The 27545-nt window shown below is 38.1% G+C and overlaps 1 protein-coding gene across 2 annotated transcripts in view; it reads left to right on the forward strand.

The window, feature by feature from the left end:
* Positions 1-6438: 6438 nt before the first annotated feature.
* Positions 6439-27545, forward strand: part of LRRC8B (leucine rich repeat containing 8 VRAC subunit B) — a 38707-nt gene continuing 17600 nt past the window's right edge. Inside the window, exons 1-3 of one of the 2 annotated variants that reach the window (XM_081325232.1) lie at positions 6447-6537; positions 22719-22765; positions 25951-26184. The gene's annotated coding sequence lies outside the window, so the exon portion shown is untranslated. Of the gene's footprint in view, positions 6538-22718; positions 22766-25950; positions 26185-27545 lie in introns of both variants that reach the window. The other variant, XM_081325231.1, reaches the window with a different exon arrangement.

Genomic DNA, 27545 nt, shown 5'->3' on the forward strand with positions numbered 1-27545 from the left:
CACATAGAAAGTGATGTCTTCTCCTGTCTGTTTCAAACTTACAGATTGTCCTGGAAAATTAAATCTGTGTTAGACCCCATACAAATTATTCCAGTGTTCTTCAGTAAACAGTCTGAAAGAGGATGGCATCATTGCTATTTGTAAAAGATGCTCGGTATGAGCACATTCTCCCAGCCATCCCTAGTATCTGCTTCCATACAATATGGATGCAGGTCCCCATCCACCCCACACCCTGAGGTCAGCCTGTAATTGAGGAACCTGAATTTGTAGCTGAGGGTTGAAATAAGGGGTCCTTAGTGCTCTCTGAGGTTGGTTGTTTTCCTGCAAAACATTCCATTACCAAACTAGGTAACATCATCAGATTTGTTCCTCTGCCAGCATTTTCTCTTCTACTTACAACATCTTCTGCTGAAGCAAGTTGTGGCTTACTTATAAACTAATATAGGTGGAATTTTAAAAATGCTAATAAATAAATAAGATCACCATGCAGTATGTTGGACCAGTTGCTGGATATGATGCAACCTGTGTAGCAGTTAGCTAGGATCTTCATTTGTGCCTGTGCTTTGGGTTGGCTCTCTTCCACCATCCATGACCACATGCTCCTTCAGCATTTGCCTATGTGAGGATCAGTCTAAGACAGGGGTGTTAAACTGCCGACCCATGGGCCAGATGCATCACACTGAAACGGCGCCCACCCCATTGCCGGCAATGTGGAAAATGTCACAATACATCGTGACATGTCACATGACGTTGCGAGTTTGACACCCCTGGTCTAAGAAATCACTTTCCAATTTTTTTTCCCCATCTCTTTTTAAAATCTTCAGGTCAGTTGCCCCATAGCAATCCGCAATGTTCAAATAAGCCATCTCTTCCTTATTTCATTAATACCAATTGCTCGTTTCCCAATGCTGTCCACTGATCTAGCAACTGTAACAGTGTATCCCGATTCATGATGTAATTTATATCTTCATCTTACCATTGCTATGACAGCCCAAACAATCATCAATACTTTGGATGATAATTTGGGTGATGCTGAGGAATTTTGGTGCCACAGGTGTTTTATTCCTCCATGTGGAACTGTGGTAAACATAGAACTTCAAAGGATTTTTATTTTTTTGCGAAGTAGGACCTCCAGTCTAAAGACTGTCATGCAAGCCAACATACATTTGCCCATATTCTACTTATATATACAGGATATATTGGCAAAGACAGGTAGTACTGTATTTATACACTGGAATTTCTGTGAGATGGAAATAAGATTGTTTTAGATTAAAATGAACAAGCCTTGCCTAAAGGATGAATATATGTTTTAGTTTCAATAGTGAAAATTGCAGCTTCATGCAAAATGCAGGGTAATGTGGAAGAGCAATCTGTACAATAATGTGGAAAATGGTAATGTAGGGAAAAAAACAGAACATTTTGCATTCAGCTTTAATTTATGGCATCTCTAAAGAAGAATTTTGGATAGAGGAGAAGAAAACCTTTCTATCAGAAAATCTGGGGAGAGAATATTCTCAATTAGATTGATTATTTGAGTTAAGCCTCAGAATGCTGATCCTTCGGAACCACTGTTGTTATTTCAATCTTCACATTGGTCAATAGAGGGCAATATTCTATTAACTATTTTCTTTAAAGCTTGAGACCTTAGATGGGGAAAAACAATTTTAACAGGTGTCTTCTTTACGTGTACATTCATGATACTAAAACTTTGTGTTGTTCTTTTGGTGAAAATATATTTCTTCTGGAATTTTTCACTACCCAGGCAATACCATACTATAATGGCTTGTAAAACAAACACACTCTACTTTGTAAGTAAGAAAGAATATGTGATACATTAATATACATTTTACATCAACACTTTATCAATTAGTTCAGTAATCTATATTTCCTACATTGATGGGAGATTTTTATTAACATATTATTTCTGCAAGTAATTGTTTTTCTTTTTATTCTGGCACTACACTTAAGCAAGACTGATGATGCAATAAGGAAATGAAGACTGAAGTAGTTTTAAAGCTAGCAACAGATACATTTTGGTGCCCCGCTCTTGTATTTGTTTTATTTGGTTAATTTAACTTACAGTTAATGTGACTTACTCAATAAAGACTATTAGTTTTTACTGTATTTGTTAAAGAACAGTCATTACTTCTTTGTTCCAGAAATGTTTACTTGACCTTTTCCCATCAAACAATATCTAAAGAGCAAACTTTGTATATATTTGCTCAGATGCAAGTCTTATAGTGGAGCTTATTTTATATAAGGATATTTCAAACATTAGTCTAAGGCCATGAAACGTCTTCTTAATAATGTTTACTAAGATAATCAGAACCAAAGACATGCCAAGGTTTGAAGTCAGTGTCTGAACTTTTAGTATAACTAGTAATGCCACTTTCTCAAAACAAATGAATCAAGTCAACATGAATTACATCAGAATTGCTCAGATTTGATTGTACACTAACTGTTGAAGCCCCAATGAAAGCTAGACAATATAGGAATCTAGAAATTATAAATTCATGGTAGTCTAGTCTCTTTATGTGCCATGAATCATCTGCTGATTCTCTGTTGTTCTCTGCTGCATTTCAGTTTCCTAGGCTATGAGTTTCCAAACTTGGCAACTTTTAAAACTTGTGGACTTCAACTCCCAGAATTCCTCAGCCTATCCTAGGTTATACAGTTCAAGTACATTTCCAGCTTATTATTTCAATTCTGTAGCATTCCAGGTTCCAGCTATAAATAGCACATCTTTTGCATGTTCAGTTTGAAATTGAACTGGATATCAAAGTCACCGACCCTCTTTTATTCTGCATCAGTAGTTGCAGCATAAACTTGGATAATTGTTATATTAAAGAATTGTCCATAAAGCACAATTGACATTATTGTATTGTAGCCATGTACTGTATAAGGTAAAGGTAAAGGTTCCCCCGCACATGTGTGCTAGTCGTTTCAAAGCTGAAGAGCCAGCGCTTGTCCGAGGACGACTCCGTGGTCATGTGGCCAGCATGACTAGATGCCAAAGGCGCATGGAAGGCTGTTACCTTCCCACCGTAGTGGTCCCTATTTTTCTACTTACATTTTTACGTGCTTTCGAACTACTAGGTTGGCAGAAGCTGGGACGAGTAACAGGCGCTCACTCTATTACGCGGCACTCGGGATTCGACCTGCCAAACTGCCGACCTTTTGATCGACAGGCTCAGCGTCCTAACCCACTGAGCCACCGCGTCCTTTCATGTACTGTATACAAAGCAGCAAACAGTATAATCACCTGACTGAATATGTTCAATTCCAGCCCATCTCAATTCACTGATAACTAAGATATCAATATGTAGTTGATTCACTGCATATTTCAGTGTTGAGCTTTTTTTTCATTCCATTCTTAATAAAAATCACTACATGCCACACTCCAACACTGGGAATTCATCAGTAACTTAAAGCTAAAATTATTCGTATTCAAAAAATTTCACCCACTCATAATAAAAAAGTCCCTGATCTTTATAGGATTTATCACCCTAGTGATCTCATCTGGAAAGCCTCCATCCCTTGATGCAAACTCAGAAAATTGGATTAAATTGTTAATTTAACATGAATTATGCAATCAGAATGAATGGAATATTGAAGTATCTCCTGTTTCTTGGATACTGCCATTGTTGATATATGATTTGTATTCTGTGCCTAGCTTGTTCCATTCTATAGAGATGTTCAAAATGCTAATTATGTCACCAAAAATAGATTTTTTTCCTGTATTGCATTGATGTTAGGTCTATAATAGATAAAGGAGCAGAGCTGGCATGCAGGCTACCATAAGACAGTGGCAATTATTATCTGAATCATTACAGGCTGTATGTATAAATAAATGTAAGGTTGTTTTAGGTTGTATGTACTATATATGCACCAAATAGATACATATCATCCAAGCATTCTTTTAGGGAGGCATCAAATTGTTTTATTTAAATAAGATAAAACAACAAAGAATCTTGCAATACCTTGATGATGATAATGTGATCCGGTCAATCAAGTCCAACTCTGGGCGATATTATTGTGGAGATTTCACAGAACACAATTCACAATGCAACTAATTATTTCATTGTGTTTGTGCGATATATTGAAAGCAGCCAAATACATTTGAACCTAGTAATTGAGAAAAGCGGACTGTGTGGGTATTGTTTATGGTTCAGCGTTTTATGTAAGCCCCGAAAGATGGGTCAATTGAATAAACAATGGTGAAGTTAACCATAACTAATTGCATCGTACAAAGAGAGCCTTTAATTGATTGTGTTACATCATCTGTTAGTTTCATTTTTTTTTAAGGAGACTATGTAAGTTAAGAAACTTCTTTATAAATTAGTAAGATTTTAGGAGAGAAAGAAAACTATTTTTAGATTGTAAACTTGCATGCTATAACTGATTAGCCCATTCATCTGTAATTAGTAGGCAAGAGTAAATTAAGTATACCCGCATCTTTTACAGCACAGAGTCTGGGAAATATTCCTATTGAGGTACAAGTAGTTCATCCTAGAGAAAGTGTGAATGTAAGTTGAATGTCAACCTTTAGAATGCCTGAAAAAGAAACAGCAGTAGCCCCCTCACCATCTACTTTCTTTTGTGATAAGAGAAACAGTAACAGGAAGAAAAAGATGGCATCCCACTAGGTTACCAATAGGATAGCGGTTTAGTCACCCCCTCTCTGTTGTTGTACTGCTTCTAAGAAAAGGGAGAGTAAAAAAATGCTGTGTTTTTTTTACAGAAGCTGAACTTATGCATATTTATTCAGAAATAAGTTCTATAGAGCTGTGTAACTTTATTCAATTTTAGGACACAGCCAACAGCCTAAATTCTGCTAGATTGATGGCAGACTCCCCCTCCCCCCTTTTTTTCCTGCTCTCCAACCTTCCATCTTTTTGGTTAGATTAATGTATTTATTCTCACTGTGTTCCTTTGTCATTGTTCACATTATTTTTTTTTATTATTTTACTTCTGTTTACGTGCCTTTTCATTTTTCTTTTATTATTGTAAGCTGCCTAGTGTAGCCCCAGCAACATAGGCAGCAAATACATTCAATAAAATAAATTCTACTTTGAGATATTCATTTACTAATTAAATTTATTACATATATCCCACCTCCAAAGGCTGGGCAGTTAACACAACTAAGATTAAAAACACATATCAAATAAATGCAACATAAAACCAAATCCAATAAAAATTGCAACCAAGTCATCATAAAAATCTCAAGATAAAAATGGGGTCTTTAAGGACACCCCCAGCTTGAGTTGTATAAAACAGAAGTAGGGTATACTTCTGATAAATAAAACAAGCCATCTTCACTGCTTTGTCAAAAACTAATACAAGAAGAATCCTTGAGCCAAGGTATGGAGACCATCACAGAAAAGCATTGCCTTTAATCCCTTGCAACTCAGGGCAGATTACATATGGTGGAGAGTTTGTAAGGGTTAAGATTGTATCTTGGTCTTGGAAACCTATTTGTAATTTAATGCAACGAATGGAGCATCATTGTTACATAGGTAGTCCTCATTCAGTGACAACTGGGACCAGCACATTTGTCACTAAGCAAAACAATCACTAAGTAAAATCATAACTGTGCTTAGGATCTTACTCCAGCTTTCCATTACAGACCAGCAAACGTTGTAAATATGATTGGTTGCAGTTACTACAGTCCAAGGGAGTCACTAATAGACTACCTGTATTACCAAGCTCTGTCTCCTAGACATCATTATTTACTCCCAGCTCTTTTATTCATAAGGACCCCATAAGATTTTAATAGTAAGCAGCAATAACAAAAAGCTTTGCCATCCCACTGAAGCAGCTTAATTCTTCTTAATTGGCCTACGCTTTGAAGCCACACTATCGTAAACACTTCGGAGTAGGTAGGCCTCTTGCAAACATTCAAGAGGGGAAAGCAAATCTAATTTTAAGGGAACTTAAAATTTAGCGGAGCGACATCAAAGGAAGGACAGCACACTAAAGACAGGACAGTATGTCAATGAAGCTTATTCCATCTCTCCAAAGTGTGTGTGTGTGGGGGGAAGGAACTGATAAGGTCATCTCAGGCCATTTTAAGTGCATTCGACCTCCGCCTTCTTTTCGAAATCGAAACGGGACTGGCATCCGCCGCCTCCGTTCTAAGGCGAAGAAAAAAAGCGAACGCTCCCTTTTGTTTTCTCCCTTCTGTCCCGCCCCTTTTATTATTCGCTCCACTCCACTCTCTCTCTTTCCCCCCCCCTCCCGCCGTTCGTTCCGCCTTGCGCTTCCCTTCGCGCCCAGTCAGCGGTTCCGCCAGCTAGAATCCGATTGGCGGACGGCCACCGGTTGACGCGACAAAGGAATCGGGCGGAGTCTTGAGCCTCTGGTTGAAGCCGGCTCCTAGGCCCGCCCCCCCTTTTTTTTATTTATTTTCCCTCTTCGGCGGCTCGCTTTCCTCTCGCCCTTCCGCGGCTGGGGAAGAGCGCCGAGGAGGAGCCGGGCGGCCCCAGCGTGCGCGCCCGGAGGCAGGCTGTCCGGGTCGCAAGGCGGCGGTTGAATCCGGTAAGCTGGACTGGAAGTCGGGAAGGGAAAGAGAAGAGGCGGGCAAAGGCGCCGGACCCGAGAAGGTTTTACCTGACGTTTGCGGCGTGACGAGGAAGGGTTGGAGTTTCCGCCCTTTTCTCTTAGGTGGGAGCTTGGCGCAAGTTCCTGACATTGGTTCTGCAGGTGTCTTTTAACCTGGTGGAAAGGTGGTGGAAAGAGGGAGAAGGCTACCTCTCCTTGCAAGTCTTCCTCAAACCCTAACGAGTGTCTCCCACCCCACCCCCCGCGCTTAATTAAACTGTCAAACCTGCTCCTTACCGGCATCTAAAACTTAGATATCTGGCCATGTGTTAAGTGACTTTCCCTTTCTAGCGAATGGAGACTTGTTTTTCTTAATGCCTTGCCTTTAGTAGCAACTTCTAGGGAAATGTTCAAGGGTAGTTCAGTATGGTCTTAGTGGTGAAGGCACCAGGCTATCTGTCTGTCTGTCTGTCTGTCTATCTATCTATCTATCTATCTATCTATCTATCTATCTATCTATCTATCTATCTATCTATCTATCTATCTATCTATCTATCTATCTATCTATCATCTCTCTCTCTCTCTCTCTCTCTCTCTCTCTCTCTCTCTCTCTATATATATATATATATATATATATATATATATATATATGTATATGTATATGTATATATATATAAATTATTGGGACTTATATGCCACCCTATCTCCCGAAGGACTCAGGGCGGCTAACAACAATAACGTACAATAAATACAGAAGTTAAATAAAAATTAAAAATTATATAGAACAGGGGTCCCCAACCTTGGCAACTTTAAGACTTGTGGACTTCAACTCCCAGAATTCCCCAACCAGCCTGGCTGGGGAATTCTGGGAGTTGAAGTCCACAAGACTTAAAAGTTGCCAAGGTTGGGGACCCCCGATATAGAAAACTGGAGTCCATGTGTTCTATAGTCCCCCTGTTAGGCGTGAAAGCCCGGCTGGGTGACTGAGCCAGTCACTTTCAGCCCAACTCACCTCCTCAGAGTTTGTTTTTGTGGGGAAAAGAGGAGGAGGAGGAGGAAGGAATATTAGCTATATTCGCTGTCTTGAATTATTTTCAGAATGATAAAGGTGGGGTATAAATATAGTATTAGAGTCCTGGCATAGTCTGCTTCGGCTCTGATAAATGGGGAGTGTAGGTTGAAAAGAGGGTTGCTTTTTTTTTAAGGGGTTAGGCTTCATGAGAAACGCACCTTTGCTGCTACAAAGATGGTTCTGCTTTTCTGGTTCTGAAGCGGCTGACACCAGTTACCGCTAACAGAGATCACAGGGAAGCGCTTCTCAGAGAGTATTTATTCCTGAGAGAAGCATATGGCCATGCTGTGAAGAAAGTTATTTCTTACAGTAGGAGAAGCAGGTTTCTTTGCCTAAGAACATTTGTTTTAAAATGTACCAAATACAGTATAAATATGCTTCGGTCATATTTTGGTGTGTTTTTGTTTTTTTAGACAAAATCCTTACTGATCACAGTCACTGTAGAAGAGCCCTGTTTATAGCGACTAAAAATCAAGAGGAGCCCGCTAGCACCTTTTTCAGACTAAAAATATATATACATTAAAAAAGGGCAAGCTTTTGCGAACTGTTCAGATTTGTTAGTTGGGAGAGGTGCCAGTAGACTCCTGGTTTTTGACTGATGCGAAGCTAAATCTTATTTTTTAATTGTCTGGATTAATTTACTTTGAATGAAACAGGAGTTAATTCATTGTACTTTCTCTCCTGTTGTACTATGATCAAAATTCCCATATGAGCTGGAGATATTCTCTTAACTGGGTTCCCACGACTTGTTAAGCTAATTTAGTTTGTCTCACAGTTTATTACAGCAGATGTGGTTATTTTATGCTTTCTGAGTCATAATTGACTTAAAAATTATAAACAGAATATTAATTTTGAATGGCTGCCTAACAGTGACTCTGGGTGACATACAGTAATAAAATTTTTGTATGAAGACAACTGCAATATTTATTTGTTAGATTTTAATACTAGATTTATATCCTATTATTCGTAAGCTCAAGGTGACATACATGAGATTCGTATGTATCCAACAACCCTGTGAAATAAGTGGGCTGGGAGAGAGTGTGATTGCCCAAAAGCCACACAGTAATCTATAATTAAGGTTTTGTTAACAGATTGATTATCTCTTTTAAAGAAATAAGCTATCAAGAGTCATTTACAGCATGAATCCTATTGTAAAAATTATGTCTTTAATGGTTTCAAGGAACAAAGCCACTCATGTTAATATTTGTCTGTTGAAGGGACAAAAAAAAATGGTGACCAGACAATTTTTTCCTTGTAAGCAAATGGTAATAAGCTAGATTCTATGTATATAGGAAGGAAGTGTAATACTGTAGAAGTGCCTGTTTGGTTTTAGGCAACCCAAATATAATTTAATTTGAGTAATCTAATAAAATTGATTTTGCATTATGTTTGTGTCCATACTTTAAACTAGAAGCATTGGTAATTTTTTTGACTTCTCTAATAAATCCAAGATATGTCTAAATTGCTAAAGATCTTCCAAATAAGATAAATCTTAGTCTAATCTTAATTAGGTGAACCTGATATTCAGAAAGTATTGACACTCTTATCTAATTCTTAAATGCTTCTTTGTAATTAGAGAACTGATACAAAGTGAACAATTTAGACTTCATTGCAGTAAAGATTATTCCACCTAACATCTATTCAAGGTAATTTACAACTGAACTATCTAAAGCCAATCAATTCTTTCAGTATAAGACAACAGTTTTATCGAAATTTTCAAAAATGCTTAGAAAATTATTTTACTCTCTGGAGAATTAAGCAGCATCCCAAAGTGTTTTTGATTCACTAACAGTAGAATCAAAAACTATTCCATCCTAAAGTGTATGTAATTGAGGGAAATAATAAATGTGACTACTCCATTTTTCTGTAATTGATATCCTGCATAGGAGCAGGGATTAATTTTCCAGTAATGTTTTCCTCCTCTATTATCTTCATTAGACTCCAGTATCCATATTTTTTTTATTCTAATAAGCTTTAGAATAAAAAAAATGTTTATGCTCTTTATTGTCAGACCTGTTTGATTTTATGCACTTTTGCTTGTCATGACCATGAGGCCCAAAAGGGCAGTACAAGTGCATCTGGTTGTTGTCACCATTTAGCACTGCCCAGGGAGCATGTGTAACTTAAGGAATGTTGCAGATGTGGTGTCAAGGTACTGATTTAATAACTAAACAGCTTATGTAATGAAGTAATGTAACATAAGGTGGATGATGCAATGATAGGAATGACTCAGCAGGGTCTGTATCCCTTTAAGAGCCTGAGTATAAAAGGGAAGGCTTTTGCTGGAGTGTCTCATCCATTTCCTGCTGTAACTGCTGTGTATTGGAGTTTGCTGTATTGCCATTTGTACGTATCTTGTTCTTGGTGTATGATATTGTAGATAGTGTATGATAAATCACCATTTAATGTAGAGTACTGTTTATTGTATTTACTCCTGGATTATCTCAGCTCAATAAGACTGTGCATGCTCTGACATGCGGGTGACTACTGCTCCCCTATTAAACATATTTTGCAAGATTGCTCACAACATGCATTCTCTGATTCCCTAGAAGATCTGCATGAAACAACACCAGAAGTGATCACTTGGATAACTGAAGTGAACATCCAGTTATAAGCCACTGCTATACCTTCATAGAAGTTTTGCTTATAATTACATGAACTGTGTATATACATTTACTTCTCTTCTGTCATGTTCTCATATGCTAAATAATAATAGTCAGCCCTGATTTTAAAAATTCAATTATAACACAAAACACTTTTACATACTTTGTGTATGTAATGGTTCAAAATTTCTAAATTAGGCATATTTGATATGAAAAATTCACAAGTCAGTTGCTGGGTCAGAAAGGACATTGTTAAGAAAAAGTTAGCCTATTATGTTGGGATAATGTGGCATTTACTGCTTATTTGGAAAGATGTGTTCCCAGAAGAAAGCTAACTGGTGATTAGAGTGAAATTTATGGACACTAAAAGCCATAGTGCCATTTGAGCAAAATGTCTGTCCTAGGTGACAATTGCAAAGACATCTATTTTCCACCCAATAAGTATTTTATTATGCTTGACATGCTTTTATTTAGTTGAACTCAATCAATATGCTTAATCTAGCTATATCTTCTGAAGTGCCTCTTCAGATATATCCGAGGAAGATAATTAAGGGGAATAAGACTGACCTGATCATTTTGTATTTAAGTAAAAGCACTGGAACATGATTATTACAATCATAACATCCACATATAATTAACGGGCTAATTGTTGAGTATGGGAACATGACTCTTTCTACCTGAAACTTCTACATTTATAGATCCTTGTTTTTTCTTTGTTGACAGCAAACACATTGTTATATATATTTGATGGATAAATGTGTATGTATATTTCCATATGATTCTACTCAGGATACCAAAAGTTATTTGCAGTATAATTATGATAACACATAACGATCAGAAAACAATTTTAAAAAAATCTGGGCTAAAAACTTTAAAGACAAATCTGAATGTTGCTGCATATTAAAAAATTATAGATGTAACATTGAGATAACATTTTGGTATTTTGCTATGACCCCAGAATAGGTCCTGTTTCTTGTGCTTAATGGAATTATGTGCTATGACAGCAAAGAGTTGGAAGCTCGTCTTTATTTCACTGCTGTCTTTTGCTGTTGGCAATAGTGTTTGACCCTATTTTGATAATCAATCTTAGGGTAAGAAATCAGCAGATTAACTCTACTTGAATTCTTCCTATTTTATTATTTGTAGTAATGCAAGTGGCATATATGTCGATGGCCTTTCTTCTGCCAGATCAATTCTATTTCTGTGGTCTGTTATGCTTTTGTAACATATTAGCCCAGTTCTTGTTGCATGTAATTCTAAACACTAATATTGTTACCATGTAGATCCTAGAGTGTCTTGTATACACACACAAAAAAGGGAATTTGTAATGAATGGTCAGGCTGAAAATGACTAGAGGAAGCTGAATAAAATCTACGTTAAATGGACAGATTTGGGAACCTTTTAACTAGTGCCTGGACTGATAGAAAGACCATGAATCAAGTAGAAGAAAGAAATAGATATTTGTAAGTGTATTGAACATATTGAGAAATAGATATTTGTAAGTGTATTGAACATATTGTATATTCTGCCTTTTTGCCTTCATAAGCATCAGGAAAGTTAAGAATATGCTTGAAAATATTCTCATCCTGGAATATTTAAACTGGCTAACGTAATCATTAAAAAGTGAAATTTTCTCTGGAGTAAATGTTAACATAAAACTGTTATAGTGCCTGTGTAACAAAGCAAAATTAACAGCATAGAGTTGCTGTGTATGGCTTTGTGCCTCTTTTTCTCATGAGCAACAACTTCTTTTAATCGTGGTCAGTCTTTTGGTTAAGGTTTTCTGTAAGTTATTTTATGAAATATTTAGTGTAGTACTCCCTAATATTCAACATTTAATCAAAGGGATTCTTAACAAGATGTCCAAATGAGAACTGTGTTAGTATAGCAGTGTCAGTTTATAAGATTACCAAATAAATCCCTAACATGCAGACTATTATTCTGAAATAATAATATGCATGTTAGGAATAAAGAGCCATCCTCAATTCCTATTCTCTATACATAGGCAGTGAGTAGAAACTAAGGATGGGTCTTAGTAATTTAGTAATAATAAGCAATATATAATTACTGGTTAGTGGGTCGAATCCCAAGTGCTGTGTAGCAGAGTGAGCGTCTGTTACTCGTCCCAGCTTCTGCCAACCTAGCAGTTTGAAAGCACTTAAAAATGCAAGTAGAAAAACAGGGACCACTACGGCAGGAAGGTAACAGCGTTCCGTGCGCCTTGGGCGTCTAGTCATGCCAGCCATATGACCACGGAGACGTCCTCGGACAAGCGCTGCTCTTCGGCTTTGAAACGGAGATGAGCACCGGCCCCTAGAGTTGGAAAAGACTAGCACGCGTGTGCGGGGGAACCTTTACCTTTACCTTAATTACTGGGTGGAAAGTCAAAGTTAAAAATCTATATACTTCTAAAAACTCTTGCTCCTGTAACCCTTACCTGGGTGAAACAGTGCATCTTAGGACAACAATTTTTATAAGTCACAAGTTTTATTAGTTTATAATATATGATACAATCAAAATACAAAGTAAATAGCGGAAAAGAGGAGGAAGGGAAAAGGGAGTAGAGAAGTGAGGTAAGGGGGAAAAGTGGGGAAGGCATTGATGTCCGACTTCCTTTGGTGCAATAGAGTATCAGCTTCAAGCCTCAACTTTTTACTTTTACCAAATAATATACACTAGACATTTCAATAACATCAAATCTATCTCATTGGTAAAGCCCACAATCAAAATTTCTTTTTTTTTTCACCGCAAGCACAAAATCTAGAAGCGGTTTCCACGTGGCAATAAAAGTATTCGTGTTTTTTTTTATTTAATCATGTACAGTCAGTTTAGCCATCTCTGCTACTCCCATCAGTTTTTGAACCACGGTACCACAAATGGGCTAACTTACAGAAGGTGTCCAAAACCTGAGACCCCTGAGTGTGAAATTGAAATTTTTATATTTTAAAAAACATTTTATGACATTAAATTATCATAAAACAATTTATGACAGAATGCAAAATATCATAAAACATTTCCCAAGCCGATGTTTATGCTACACAGTACATCGTGGGCTGTTTCAAGGCAGATGTATCTCCGAATGTATCTCAATTGTTCTAGTGAAGAAATAGATTAGAGGTTTTCTAATTTTTGAACGTAAGGAAATATCTCTGAAGGCATGACCCAACAGGTTAAAGATTGCCTTGTCTAGTAACACAATAAAAGTTGGTAAATTAAGTTGAGAGCCAAAGGTTTTTTGTTTTTTTTACAATCTCCAGTTGTCAAGACAGAGAAAATAAATTTCATACATAGCACTAAGCGTAATTCTACACATAGCACTAAAGTTCTAACTGAGATATGCCAGCAAATCAGAAGAATGACACAGTGATCATTCTACGTTGCAATACCAATAAGAAGCAAACTTACTAGAATGTGCTGTTGTACAATATTAATTGCACATACTAACAAAATAATATTCATGATCATCAAAGGGAGAGGCCAGATCTTCAAACCGGCTTTTAAAAAGGCCCAGAAACATGCTGCATAATTGAGAAAATCCCAGGAACCAAAACCAAGTTACTATGTGCTTCATTGATTATAAAAGGGCCTTTAGCTGTGTTGTTCACGTCAAGCTTTGGTAAGTGCTTAAAAAATGGGAATTCCCAGAACATCTCATTGTCTTTAAACAAAGCTATATACTGATCAAGAAGCTACAGTACAACATGGTGAAACAGATAAACAGAGTAATGAAACAAGTCTGTCTTACTCCGCTTATTTATTCAACTTATAGGCAGAAAATAAATTGGGCTAAATTTGACTGAAAGAACTTTTAAGTGTAGTTTTAAAATTAGAGGAAGGAACATCAAAAACCTGTTCTGTGCTAATGACACTACTCCAATAACTGAACACACACAAGATCTACAAGCTGTAGTAACAAAAGTTGAATATAAGGGAAAATAGGATTAAGATTAAATATAAAGAAGACAAAACTAATGACAGCAGGTCAAACCAGACTGAGAACTGAAAGATACTGAAGTGGCAAATAGTTTCTTAAAAGATCAACCCTCAACAAGCAGTTAAGAAACATGCCACAAATTAGCGCTTGATTTTGTAATCATGAGGGCCTTGCCCTTGGGAAAGAGATGGCTTGATGTAATCTATACCTACAAATATCAGAATAGCGTAGGCCAGGGGTAGGCAACCTTGGCTCTTTTATGACTCGTGGACTTCAACTCCCAGAATTCCTGAGCTAGCACAGCTGTCTCAGGAATTCTGGGAGTTGAAGTCCACGAGTCATAAAAGAGCCAAGGTTGCCTACCCCTGGCGTAGGCAATCGCATTCCATTTGATACTTAGTGGAAATGAAATTACAAGTTTGAAGAAGCCAGATAGAAGAGAGTATTGCTACTTTTGAATTTGGGTGTTGGAAAAGACTCCCAAGAATCAATGGAGAGCCAAGGAATCAAACGGGTAAATTGCGCAAATGAAGCCAGAGTTCTCACTTAGGCACAAATGATCAGAGTCAAACGATCATACTTCAGATACATTACGCAAGAACCTAGCTCTCTGGAGAAGGCTGGCGATGCTGGGAAAGAAGGAAGGGGAGAGAAAAGGAAGATCAGCAGCAAGGTGGATGGACTTGGTTACAGGAATGATGGGGTACACCATTGGTAAACCTAAAGGTTAGGGATAAGTCATCATGGGAAAAATATCTGTGTGGTCCCAAAGAGTCAACACTGACTTGATGGCACATTATCAACATAATCAAGAACATATTATCCAACTGAATAGGAAGTGGGGGAAAGATTAATATGGGGGAATCTTACGGACAGCATAGCATTTGCCCCTGCTAATAATGGCATAACCATATATTTTCATTCTTATCAACATTCATTTTGTCGTTTTGCTTAACGGTCTGGCATCAAAACTACATATCATAGCAGGGCAAAGAGTGATCATGCCAGTATTTGCCTAATATGTTTGAAGAATAGGAAATATTGAATTAAAGCAAATATGTGTTGTTGTCTTTTTATAAGATAAACTTTAAGGGGGGAAAAATACATGGCTGAAATCTTACTTAACATGTGCTTAATTCCATACAGATTGTCAATCTATAAGAGACTGCACAAATCTCTGAAGTCAAGCTAAGTAAGAAAAGAAATGCAGTTAAAATATAGAAGGTTGGAAGCGCTAACTATTTTTTGTTTATTCCTAGCAATACTTACGATTTCCTTGCTGAATTTTAATGTTATAGCTAAATTCAGAAACATAGTTTATCCAGACACTGTGCTACTTCACTTCTATTTACAGTATTAAACTACAGCAATATTTCAACCAGTGCCATGTTGTTAAAGCATCAGTTTAAATCCAATCTGGTACTAATTTACCTGGATTCTGATTGTAGATGGACCTTAATATTTCCCCATCTATAACACCTTCTAAGTCTAATGATTAAAGAAACCAATCTGTAATTTTGGCCAATAAAGACCATAATCTAATACAACTACAGGTAGTGTTCGCTTACAGACTGCTTCATTTAATGACCATTTGAAGTTACAACAGTCTAAAACTTTGCAATTTATCCTTGCATTTATGACATTCATGGCATCGTGTCACATAATTGCCCTTTGTGTCTTTCCCAACCAGCTTCTAACAAACAGCGTTAATAAAGAATGTGTAAGTAAAATTTCAAATTGTGGTCACATCCTGTCTCACTTAACTACTGCGATGATTTGCTTACTGACCAAATGGGAAGTGACACCATAAGCCCATTGTGGTGATAAGATTTTCCACTTAGTGATCACAGCATTTAGTGACAGAATTGCCAGTCCCAATTGTGATTTCTAAGCAAGGGATATTTGTAATCCCTAACTTTGCCTAGTAAACAGCATTATCTGGTACTACTATAAAAATACAGGTAGTCCTCAATTTACAACAGTTCATTTAGTGACCATTCAAAGGTACAGAGGCACTGAAAAAAGTGACATTGACACAATCATTGCAGCATCTCCATGGTCACATGATCAAAATTCAGATGCTTGGCAACTGACTCATATTTATGACGGCTACAGTGTCTCCTGGGGTCCTGTGATCAGCTTTTGTGAATCTGTGACAAGCAAAGTCAATGAGGAAGCCAGATTCACTTAACAATCATGTTACTAACTTAACAACTGCAGTGATTCACTTAACAAGTGTGGCAAGAAAGGTCATAAAATGGAGCAAAATTCACTTAACAAATGTCTCGCTTAGCAACAAAACTTTTGGGGTCAACAGGCTCAGACTCAATCCTGCCAAGACTGAGTGGCTGTGCGTACAGGCATCTCGAGTGAACCATTCTATTCCATCTTTAATGATGGGGGGTGAGGTGTTACCCGTCGATAGGGCTCGCAACTTGGGTGTGACCAGGGGGTCTTTTGCCCAGGTTCGCCTGGTGCGCCAGTTGCGGCCCTATCTGGACCGAGATGCCTTGCACACAGTCATTCATGCGCTCGTGACCTCCCGGTTAGACTACTGAAATGCTCTCTACATGGGGCTGCCCTTGAGGACCACTCGGAGGCTTCAACTGGTGCAGAATGCAGCCGCGCGAGTTGTGATGGGGGCTTCCCAATACTCCCATATAACACCTCTGCTCCGCAAGCTGCATTGGCTTCCGGTTGCCCTCCGGGTGAGATTCAAGGTGCTGGTGATGACCTATAAAGCCCTAAATGGCTTGGGTCTGGGATATCTGAGGGAACACCTGCCGGCATCAAGTTCCCTTTGTCCTGTGCGCTCCCACAGGGAGGGCCTTCTCAGGGTGCCGGCGGCAAAGGATTGCCGGCGGGCAACACCCAGGGGGAGGGCCTTCTCTGTGGGCGCGCCTGCCCTCTGGAACCAGTTACCCGTAGAGCTTAGGACTGCCCCTGATTTTCGTTCGTTCCGCCGGGACCTGAAGACCTGGCTCTTTGAGCTTTCCGGCCAGGACTGAGGATTTTTTAATTTTTTAACTTATTGTAATTGGGTTTTTAATCAGACTTATAGGGGTTTTAGATTTTAATTAAGGAAAATTTAATCTATTTTAATTGCTATTAATTTTTGTATTGTAATGTTGTTTTAATTGCCTTGTGAACCGCCCTGGGTCCTACGGGAGAAGGGTGGTATATAAGTTTAATAAATATATAAATATATAATAATTGTGGTCATAACTCGAGGACAACCTATATGCAGAGTATAGTAATAACAGAAATATCTATTTGCTTGTAAATGTATTTTGCCTTGTCTGAAATAGTAGAAGCAAATTTATTCCATGTTCTTAACTTTTATAAATTTGCACTCCAGTTTAATACAGTTAGATTATTTTCCAGAATTGTAATATAAGTGTTTGCAAGAATTGGCTTACTGATGACCAGATGAGCTATTCCTAGAGCTGTGTGCCCACTGCCTATGAAGCTGGTACATTTCCTATGTTTAGTACATCCTTCCTTGATTGAGATTGCCCAAATGCCTTTTGCACTGGTTAATTCGTATATTTTTAAAGTCCCCAGACTACTAGATAAGAAACTTTCGGTGTCGACAGTCTGGCTGCAGATGGACAAAATTATTTCTCATATTATTAATATAGTCCTGGATAGGACATCTTCTGGTCTACAGTGGATAACTAGCTCTTGACCAATAAGAAATGGAACTTTCTCTTAGTCATATCTAGAGGTAATGTCTTCAGGAAAGCTTGTCTCTCTGTGGGTATATGTATGTGTTGGAAATATTCTTTTTAGAGGACTTTGCTATTTTATGCTCAGTACAGAATATGCTCTTTTTGAGGTTGAAATACTTCCAAAATGCTCAGAACAACTACTTTTCATTCAGAATGGCTGTTTTGTATTCAGAGCAGTTCTGTTCAAAATATTTTGTACATCCCAGCTTTAGATATGCAAACTTATTGTATATACTGTAAATTTTTACTGCATTTCTAGAGTGTTTATCTCATATTCTTTATTGTTTCTTTATTCCCACAAATAAACTGGTATGCTGGCAACATATATGTGGAGAAACTTCTGTGTTCTTTTATTACACTAGTGCTTTATTACTTTTGATGATTTGTCGCAGTGCTCTGGGTGAAACCTGCATGTGATTAAATGCAATAACAGCTATACAGCATTTATGGTTTATTTTGTTCAATAAGCACCATTATGTTTCATTCACTTCTGATTCTTCATTCCTTACTACAATTTGGAACTAAAGATTTAAATGTTTTCTCGTTCCATATAATTCAATATTTGTCCAGATAAAAGTTATTTCACCTCTTGAGAAAACCTACCCATATTCAAAAATAGTTGATCACTTTAATAAAAAGATAAATATTACATTAAGTACCTCCATTAAGAATACTTGGCTCATATCTTATATAAGAACTCATTTCTCTTTGGGCACATTGCAGCAAAGCTCTCACCAAATGCCCCTTTTCCTGTTAATCACTGCATTTCATCTGAGGGAATTATATAATGATGATATAATGAATCAGAAAATGTAAGTACTGCATAAAGACTTATGGGTTTGGTCTTGTCAGCCCCACTAGACCAGGGGTCTTCAAACTTGGCCCTTTTATGACTTGTGGACTTCAATTCCCAGAATTCCTCAGCCAGCGTGCCTAGACAAAGAAATCAATTCCACAAAAAAGCTAAAACAACTTTTCTTGAGATTGGCTATAATAATAAAGCTTTGCAAGTCTAATTATGTTCTATCTCCACCTCATACTTACAGATCAGTGAATTAGGGAGGTATCTGTTGAACTGCTTCCAGATATCATCTTTCTGTTGTGGACTTAAAATATGTCATTTCACCTCGTGCCACCTTGGCAACAATTCTTGCATTTTTCCATCAACTTTATTTTTCTTACTCTCTACAAGCCTCCACTAAGGAATACAGAGGTTAATGACCTAATTGTCCAATTAAGGAAAGAGTGCAGACAGAGACTTGATTCCTTCTGAATTAATAATTCAGACTAATGGGCAGCTATCAAGGCTTCATTGTTACTATTTTAGTTGAAAGTATGATTGGAACTTGTGGATTTGAGGTTTGCATGTATAGTCTCAATTTGAAAGGGGAGAGATGTCCCCTTTCAAATTACTGGCTAATCAGTTTATACAACCAGTGCACCCTATTTACTGCAAAATATTTATTAGAAGGTTAGGGAGCAGATAGAAATTATGGTAGTCGTAAATTGTGGACTACCTGTATTTAATAGGAAAATACCTTTCCTCGTCCACGGTCCCCTTCAGTATAGTAGTATTTGGTTGGGTTAATCAGTAAGCTCTGGGAGAAGCTGAAAGCTTCTTCAGTTGTCAAAAGGCTATTCATAGTTTGCATTCTTCATGATGCTTAAAGTCAGAGGCAACTCCCCAGGGTCATTTTACATCTGCATCAACTAAAAATGGAGTTAAGCTTGGTTGAAACTTAGCCCCATTATTATTTAACTTTTCTGTGTTTGACTTGTTAAGTTACCTAACAAATGTGGACTTTCACCATCCTAAGCTGAGAGAGAAACTTGTTTTCACTTTATGTAGCTGGAACAACTATATTATCTTTGATTCCTGTTGGTCTCAGAAGAGTTGTGAAGACCTTTTACACAACTTTGAGCGCAGGGCAAAATTAAAATTTATCAAAAAGACTAAAATCTTGAGCTTTGCCGGGACACCCAGGAGTTATGCTGGCAAACAGATGGACTTTTAGCCAAGCAGCTAACATTTCGTAAATATTTGAAGGTGTACCAATAAGATGTATTCATATTCATGTATTCTAAAATGCTGTACTTGAAACTAATTATACTTGTTCTTATATTTTACAATTTTGCTGTACAGATTGTCCTCTGCATATGGGAATGTAATGATCTGATATTTTCAACAATTCTGCACAGAGGTTTTCCCAGTTCATAGACTTAAAAATTACAAAATATATAAAGGAAGGATTGCAATATATGAAAGAAACAGGAAATATTACATTTTTTTCAGTTTTGTCTGAGAGTCTGTGCTTGTACCCTAACTGAATCCACCTCTTATCAGCTTTCATTAGATTAGGGAAGTTTGACTTCTCTTTCAGCACAGCCAGACCTCCTAGGCTCATTCTGACACCAAATGTTATGCAAGTCTACACTATGTATCTTGTAAAAATATTGGGCTGCTACAATAATAATAATATTTATAAATAATGTGTTTACTAAAAGAGCAATCTTTTAATCTTTTGAATGAATAAGAGCTAAGCTCTGTTATGTTACAGTATAAACTTTTTAAAATTCAGAAACAACTAAGAATACTGTGGTAATTTTAAGGAATTGAATTTTTGTTTCGGATTATACAACCCACTTCACTAAAGATTCATACAAAAGTGTGGGCATAGCTTAGAAATATTTTTCATTTTAAATTATATTTTTGGCAATTAGAAAAACCAGTTTTAGATGCTTTACCAACTTAGCAAAACAACAATGAATCCAAGATGAAATTTATTGTACAATAAACATTCAGAAATAAATATTGACTCCATGTAAAGTAAATTCTCTAAAAGAGTTTCAATAGAACTGCTAACAAGTTTACAATTCTACTCAGTAACAGAGTACTATTCAAGAAATGGCTCAACCAGTGTCAATAAGAGCTAGTTAATAAGAGGGACAGTTTGAACAAATAGCTTCATATATCTATTTAATTCTGGTCTTCAAATTTTCAAGATGTGCTTGACAGATCACTGGTAAAGTGTTTCCATTTGCCTATAACTTGGTGAATGAACCTTTATTGTCAAAGTACAACCATGTATACATTTGAGATTGGCTGAGCCTCCCTTCGTGCCCCCACCCCCCAACTTACAATGACGCAAACCCTCCATCTTATTACACCATGTGAACTAATTGCACAACACACCGGCCTCGCAAGTCAATTATGCATAAAATTTATAAAAATTATTTTCCGTTCAAAAGCCTAACAGCCCATGGATAAAAGCTGTTTTTCAGCCTGTTGGTGCGGCTATACTCCTATATCTCCTGCCCCCGACCTCCGTTCATTCCGCCGGGACCTGAAGACCTGGCTCTTCGAGCTCTCTGACCCAGGCTGAGAATTTTAATTTTAATTGGGAGCTTTTACTTTTTCAGGGACTGTTGTAATTTTTTAAATTGTTTTTAACTTTCGTATTTCTTGTTTTAATTACCCTGTAAACCGCCCTGAGTCCTTCGGGAAAGGGCAGTATACAAATCTAATTAAATAAATAAATAAATAAATAAATACCCGATGGTAGGAGAGTAAAGAGGTACCGTCCAGGGTGTGAGTCATTCCTGAGAATTTTCCTCACTCTTCCAAGGCAGCGAGCCCTGGCGATGTCATTCAGTGGTGTCAGGGGACAGCCCACAATGTCTTGTGCTGTGCTCACCACCCTCTGTAATACTTTCCTATCTGCGGCTGTCAGACCAGCATACCAAACCACAATACCATACGAGAGGACGCTCTCTATAGTAGACCAGTAAAAGAGGGTCATAAGCCATTGTTCTACCCTGTTCTTCTGCAAGACCCTAAGAAAGTGAAGTCTCTGTTGGGCCTTTCTGGCCACCTGGGTTGTATTAACTTTCCAGGTCAGATCTTCACAGAGGTAGACTCCCAGAAATTTAAAGGAGGAAACTCTCTCCACACAGACCTCCCCGATGTAAAGTGGGGCAGGTTCCTCCTTTTTCCTCCTTTCCTCCGGAAGTCTAGCACCATCTCTTTCGTCTTGCTGATGTTCAGGTGCAAGTTGTTGTTACAACACCATATGGATAGTTTTTGTACCTCTGCCCTGTATGCTATCTCATCCCCACCTGTAATAAGACCTACCACGGTCGTATCATCTGCGAACTTAATTATCGCAGTGGATGGGTCAGATGATACACAGTCATATGTGTACAAAGAGTACAGGTAGGGGCTAAGCATGCAGCCCTGTGGCGAGCCGGTGCAAAGCTTCAGGGGGGTGGACAAAATAGACCCGACCCTCACTGTTTGTAACCGGTCCCTAAGAAAGTCTTGAATCCAATCGCAGATGGCGGGGGAGAATTTCAAGTCAGTCAGCTTCTTGATGAGAATGCTCGGCAAAATGGTGTTGAAAGCCGAGCTGTAATCAACAAAAAGCATCCTGACATAACTTCCAGGTGTTTCTCAAGATGACTTGCTACAGAGTGTAAAGCAGTAGCTATGGCATCGTCTGTCGACCTGTTCCCCCTATAGGCAAATGGTTATAGCTGACCGTATTTTGTGGGCTGTATGTGTGATAAAAAGGTACTGATACTTAACCTACAGTATATTTAATTAAAAGTTTTAAAGAATTGAAACAGAATTTGGGGATTTAGCAGGAACAAGTGCCGTGATTAAAATATGCCACTAGATGGTGCCTTGGATTAAATATTTTTCAGACATGCTGGGATTGGTATTTAAATCTTATTAACCATAATTAAAAAGTTCAGACTACATGGCTCTTATAAGCTTTTCTTGTTCTATAATTTTATATTGTAAGTATGCAGTAACTCTTTCAACAATGTCTCTGCAGGCAGTGTCAAGCTCCAGCAGGAATTATATCTGACTGGCAATTGGCAGGTAAGAACATGCTAATTAGCTATTTAAACATGTTTAAATTAATATAAATTTAAATTAATATATGCTTAGATATAAACAGAGTCCAAAGTTAAAAATTGAAGGTTATGTCATCTACTCTGATACTGATGGTATTTCCAGATTTAAATTGTCACGCCTTAGAAATTTCTGGAGCTGACAGGATAGAAATCATATGTTGATTTAATAACAATGCTCTGATTCTTATTAGATATGTTTATGGCACAGCTTTAGGACTTGATTATTGACTGTCTGTGCCATCATATTGGTGTCAAACTCTTAGTGATCACATAGACTTTCTCTAGGATATTATGTTCCCATCCTGTCCCTCAGGTCTTCTACTGGGACACCAATTGTCACTGTAATTGAGTCCATCCACTTTCCCGCTTGTTGTTTTGTTACCCTCTTTTCTTCATCTTTGGCCACATCATAGACTTTTCGAGAGTGTTAAGTCTTCACATAACGTATCCAAATTATGATCATTTCAGCCTAGTCACTTGGACTTAAGTGAGAATTCTGATTTGATATGTTCTTTGATCCACTTGTTTGTTCCCTTAATGGTATTTTGAGGAGAGTTTCTCAAAACCAAATTTCAAGCGTCAATACTCCTTCTGTCCTCTATTTCTTCAGAGTGTAATAATTTTCGCTTTCATAGATTGTCACAAAGAAAACCTTCGCCTGCATAATTCTTTGTAGTTCAGACATATCACAGCATCTTAATGTTTTCTAAGACCCTCATTGTTACTCAGCCAAATGCTACCCTGTGGCATGTTTCTTGACTTCTGATTTTTTCCCCCACTGTTGATAGTTCATCTTAAACAGGTGGAAGCTATCCACCACTTTAATATTTCACTATCAATTTTGTTTGTGGTTATTACTACTTTGGTATTCTTTATGTTTAATCTTAACTCCATTTTTTTCACTGTTCTAGTAAATGAAGCACCTTTCTTAGCAGAACTTCTGGATCATTCGTATTTTCAACTAGCAGAGTAATATCAGCATAGTACGGATTCTTGAGGTATATTCTTGAAATTTTAAACCAAACTCATCTTCTTCCAATCCAACTTCCCTTAACATATATTCAGAATAGATAAGGGGAGACTGCATAGCCTTATCTCACTCCTTTGCTCCTCTGGAACCAGTCTGTTTTACAATGTATCATCTGAACTGCAGCTTCCTATCATGTCTGTAAATTCTACATGAGGACAATGAGATGTTCTGGGGTTCCACTTCTCCTAAGGACATTCACAGCTTGACACAATTGAAGTCTTTTCTATAATCAGTGAAATACATGCGGAATTTTTAAAAACATTCACTTGCTTCCTCAAATATAAAGCACGCATCAGCCATAATACTTCATGTTCTTTGGCCTTCTCTCAAGCCAGCTTGAACATCTGCATCTCCATTTCTCTGTAGGACTCTAAAATGCATTGGATGATCTTGATCACTATTTTGCCAGCATGTGAAATTGAGAATACGGTATGTTAGATTGCACATTCTGTTTTAAGTTTCCTTTCTTTGTTATTGGTATGTAGGTTGACCTCTTCCAATCTGTTGGCCACTATGTCATTCCCAAGATTTTCTGGCATAGTTTGATTAGAATTTTGTTTATTTTTGTCTTGTTTACCATATTTTTGAATTTATTCAGTTCATTTGTGTAATTAGCAGATTGTTGATCTAATTTCAGTTTCTCGTTGTAGAAATATTGTAAATAGGGGATATCTTCTCTTCAATACGGATAGCTCTTATTGTACAGGATAGCTCTTATTGTACAGAATTTCAGTATTCCATTTTTGTTTGATTTTTTTGGGAATTGATTACTACTTGTCTTTTAGTCTACTGTTTCAGATTGAGGCATCCTTCAGAGATCTTTTGCAAGACTTCCTTGCTTCTCTATCTCTATTTCCATCTTCAATGCCTTTATAGATGTTATTGTAATACTGCTTTTTATCTCTTCTAACATTCTGTATTTTGTTAAGTTTCTTCCTGACAACTTTTTTTCCCTTGGCTTTGGACTCTCTTTGCAATTTCCGCCATCTGTTCTGTAATCCAATTTGCTTTCTTCCCTTTCTTGGTTGTTAGCAGTCTTTTTTCACATTCATCCTGGACAACCCCTTTGATTTCATTTCCCTAGTTCATCTGGTTCCTGATCAATGGGCTCAGGACTTCAGACTCGTTTCTGAGGTTCTCCTTGAAAATGGTAGACATGCGCTCAAGATCATATGTAGAAACTGTGGCAAAGCCAGCTGCTGGGCATACCTTTGCCATTATTACTGAGGTTTTCCATCTCCTCCTAGAAATAGTGTATTTGATTCTGCACTCCATCTGGTTATGTCAATGTATATAGGTGTTCGTTATGTTTGAAGACTTAGTACAGGCAGTCCTCAAATTAAAGTGAGTTTTGCCTCATTTTATGACTTTTCGGTTGTTAAGTGAATCATTGCATTTGTGAAGTTAGTAACCCAGTTGTTAAGTGAAGCTGGCTTCCCCATTGACTTCGCTTGTCAGAGGGTCGCAAAAGGGGATTATGTAACACCCCCCCCGGACACCACAACCGTCATAAATAGGAACCAGTTGACAAGCATTTGAGTTTTGATCACGTAACTGTGGGCATGCTGCAATGGTCGTAAGTGTAAAAAACGGTCACAGGTCACATTTTGCAGTGCCGTTGTAACTTTGAACGGTCACTAAATGTACGGTTGTAAGTCGAGGATTACCTGTGGTAATTTATTTATTTATTTATTTATTTATTTATTTATTTATTTATTTATTATTAGATTTATATACCGCCCTTCTCCCAAAGGACTCAGGATGGTGTACAGGGCAATTAAAATATAAAATACAAAAGTTAAAAATAAATTAAATTAATTAGCCCTAACCAATAAATTAAGTTAAAAGTAAACCCCAAACCCTTAGTCCAGGCCGGCCTGTTCAAATAGCCAGGTTATCAGGTCACGGCGAAAAGAGCGAAGGTCGGGAGCCATCCGGAGCTCTACAGGCAGCTGATTCCAAAGGGCAGGCCTGAATGCTTTCCCCCTGGGGGCCGCCAGCCGGCACTCCCTGACCAACGGCACCCTGAGGAGGCCCTCTCTGTGGGAGCGCACAGGACGAAGGGAAGTTGACGCCGGCAGCAGGTGTTCCCTTAAATAATCCGGACCCATGCCATTTAGGGCTTTATAGGTCATCACCAGCACCTTGAATCTCACCCAGAGGGCAACTGGGAGCCAATGCAGCTCGCGGAGAAGAGGTGTCACATGAGAGTATCGGGAGACCCCCATCACAACTCACGCGGCCGCATTCTGCACCAGCTGAAGCCTCCGAGTGGTCCTCAAGAAAAACTCATTGAACAGACAGAAACTGATAAAATCATCCTGCTTCATTTCTGCTTCCTAGACCATATACAGGTAGTCCTTAACTTACAACAGTTCCTTGACTTGGGATCGTGCCTTGTGAACTCTGGACTTTTCTTGCCTCGTGAACCCTCTTGTATTGTGGGTTTAATTTTGCCTGGCAGGTTTATTTTGGTTGGGAAACTTTCAAGTGCCTTGTGGGCTCATTGTCCATTGCTCTGTGGACTAGCACTGGTCTGCTTGTGGCTGGACTTAATTGGGACAGTTCTGGGTTTTTGGTGAAGGGAGTTGTGTAGAATATTAGTAAACCCACCAAACCAAAGTTACGTGTTTGTATGGGTGAGTGGGATAGCACACCACGTGACAATATCAACGATTAGACATCCCAAAGGTTTTAATTTAGTCACGTCATAAATACTATTAGTGCTTCAAGTATCCATACCTCTTCCTCCTCAGAATGTTAAGTGCCATCCAACCCAAAGGGTCCATCATCCAGTATCATACCATAAATCACTTTACATTGTCTGGTTTTCATGGTAGAATATAGGAGGTGGTTATAATTGCCTTCTCCCGCCGAAGTTCAGATGACGCTTTTGCTGTTGTCACCAAAGTGATCATCTTCCTGCAACGTCTTCCTGTAATACTGCTGCCCAACAAGGGTGCCTGCCTGTTTTAGACAGGTAATTGGCTTCTTAATTGGTTAGCCTGCTGTTCCTGCCATTCTTTGCTCATCCCTTCCAGGAACAAATCCTTTGCCTTGATGAATACTTGAGAGGGAGTTTTAGGAATACAGACTGTAATAATAACTGTTTTCAAGCATTTGTATTAACGTTCAAAATGAAATATAAGAGTTTCACCTAAGGAGATAGCTAAGATCAAAATCCTCATCAGGAAAACATTGGAAGTCCTTTAAACAGTTATGAAAGAATAATTTTATAAAACAGTGCATCTATTTATCATAGAAAGAATGTGGAATGAATATGTATAAGACAACACCAGCATGGTGGTTAAATCAGTGTCAAAAAGAATTGTGAGACGGATTTTTTTTTTAACGTGGAAAGCAAAATTTAATAAAAACAAGGGAAGGAGGAAATACTCTGGCTAATCAAGCAAAAATGGAATTTGAGGGGAAATGGCTCAGTGGGTTAGGATGCTGAGCTTGTCGATCGGAAGGTCGGCAGTTTGGCGGGTCGAATCCTGAGTGCCACGTAACAGAGTGAGCGCCTGTTACTCGTCCCAGCTTCTGCCAACCTAGCAGTTCGAAAGCACGTAAAAATGCAAGTAGAAAAATAGGGACCACTCCGGTGGGAAGGTAACAGCGTTCCGTGCGCCCTTGGCGTCTAGTCATGCCGGCCACATGACCACGGAGACGTCCTCGGACAAGCGCTGGCTCTTCGGCTTTGAAACGGAGATGA

The sequence above is a fragment of the Vipera berus genome (assembly GCF_964194415.1).
Source record: "Vipera berus genome assembly, chromosome: 3".
Taxonomy (NCBI): domain Eukaryota; kingdom Metazoa; phylum Chordata; class Lepidosauria; order Squamata; family Viperidae; genus Vipera; species Vipera berus.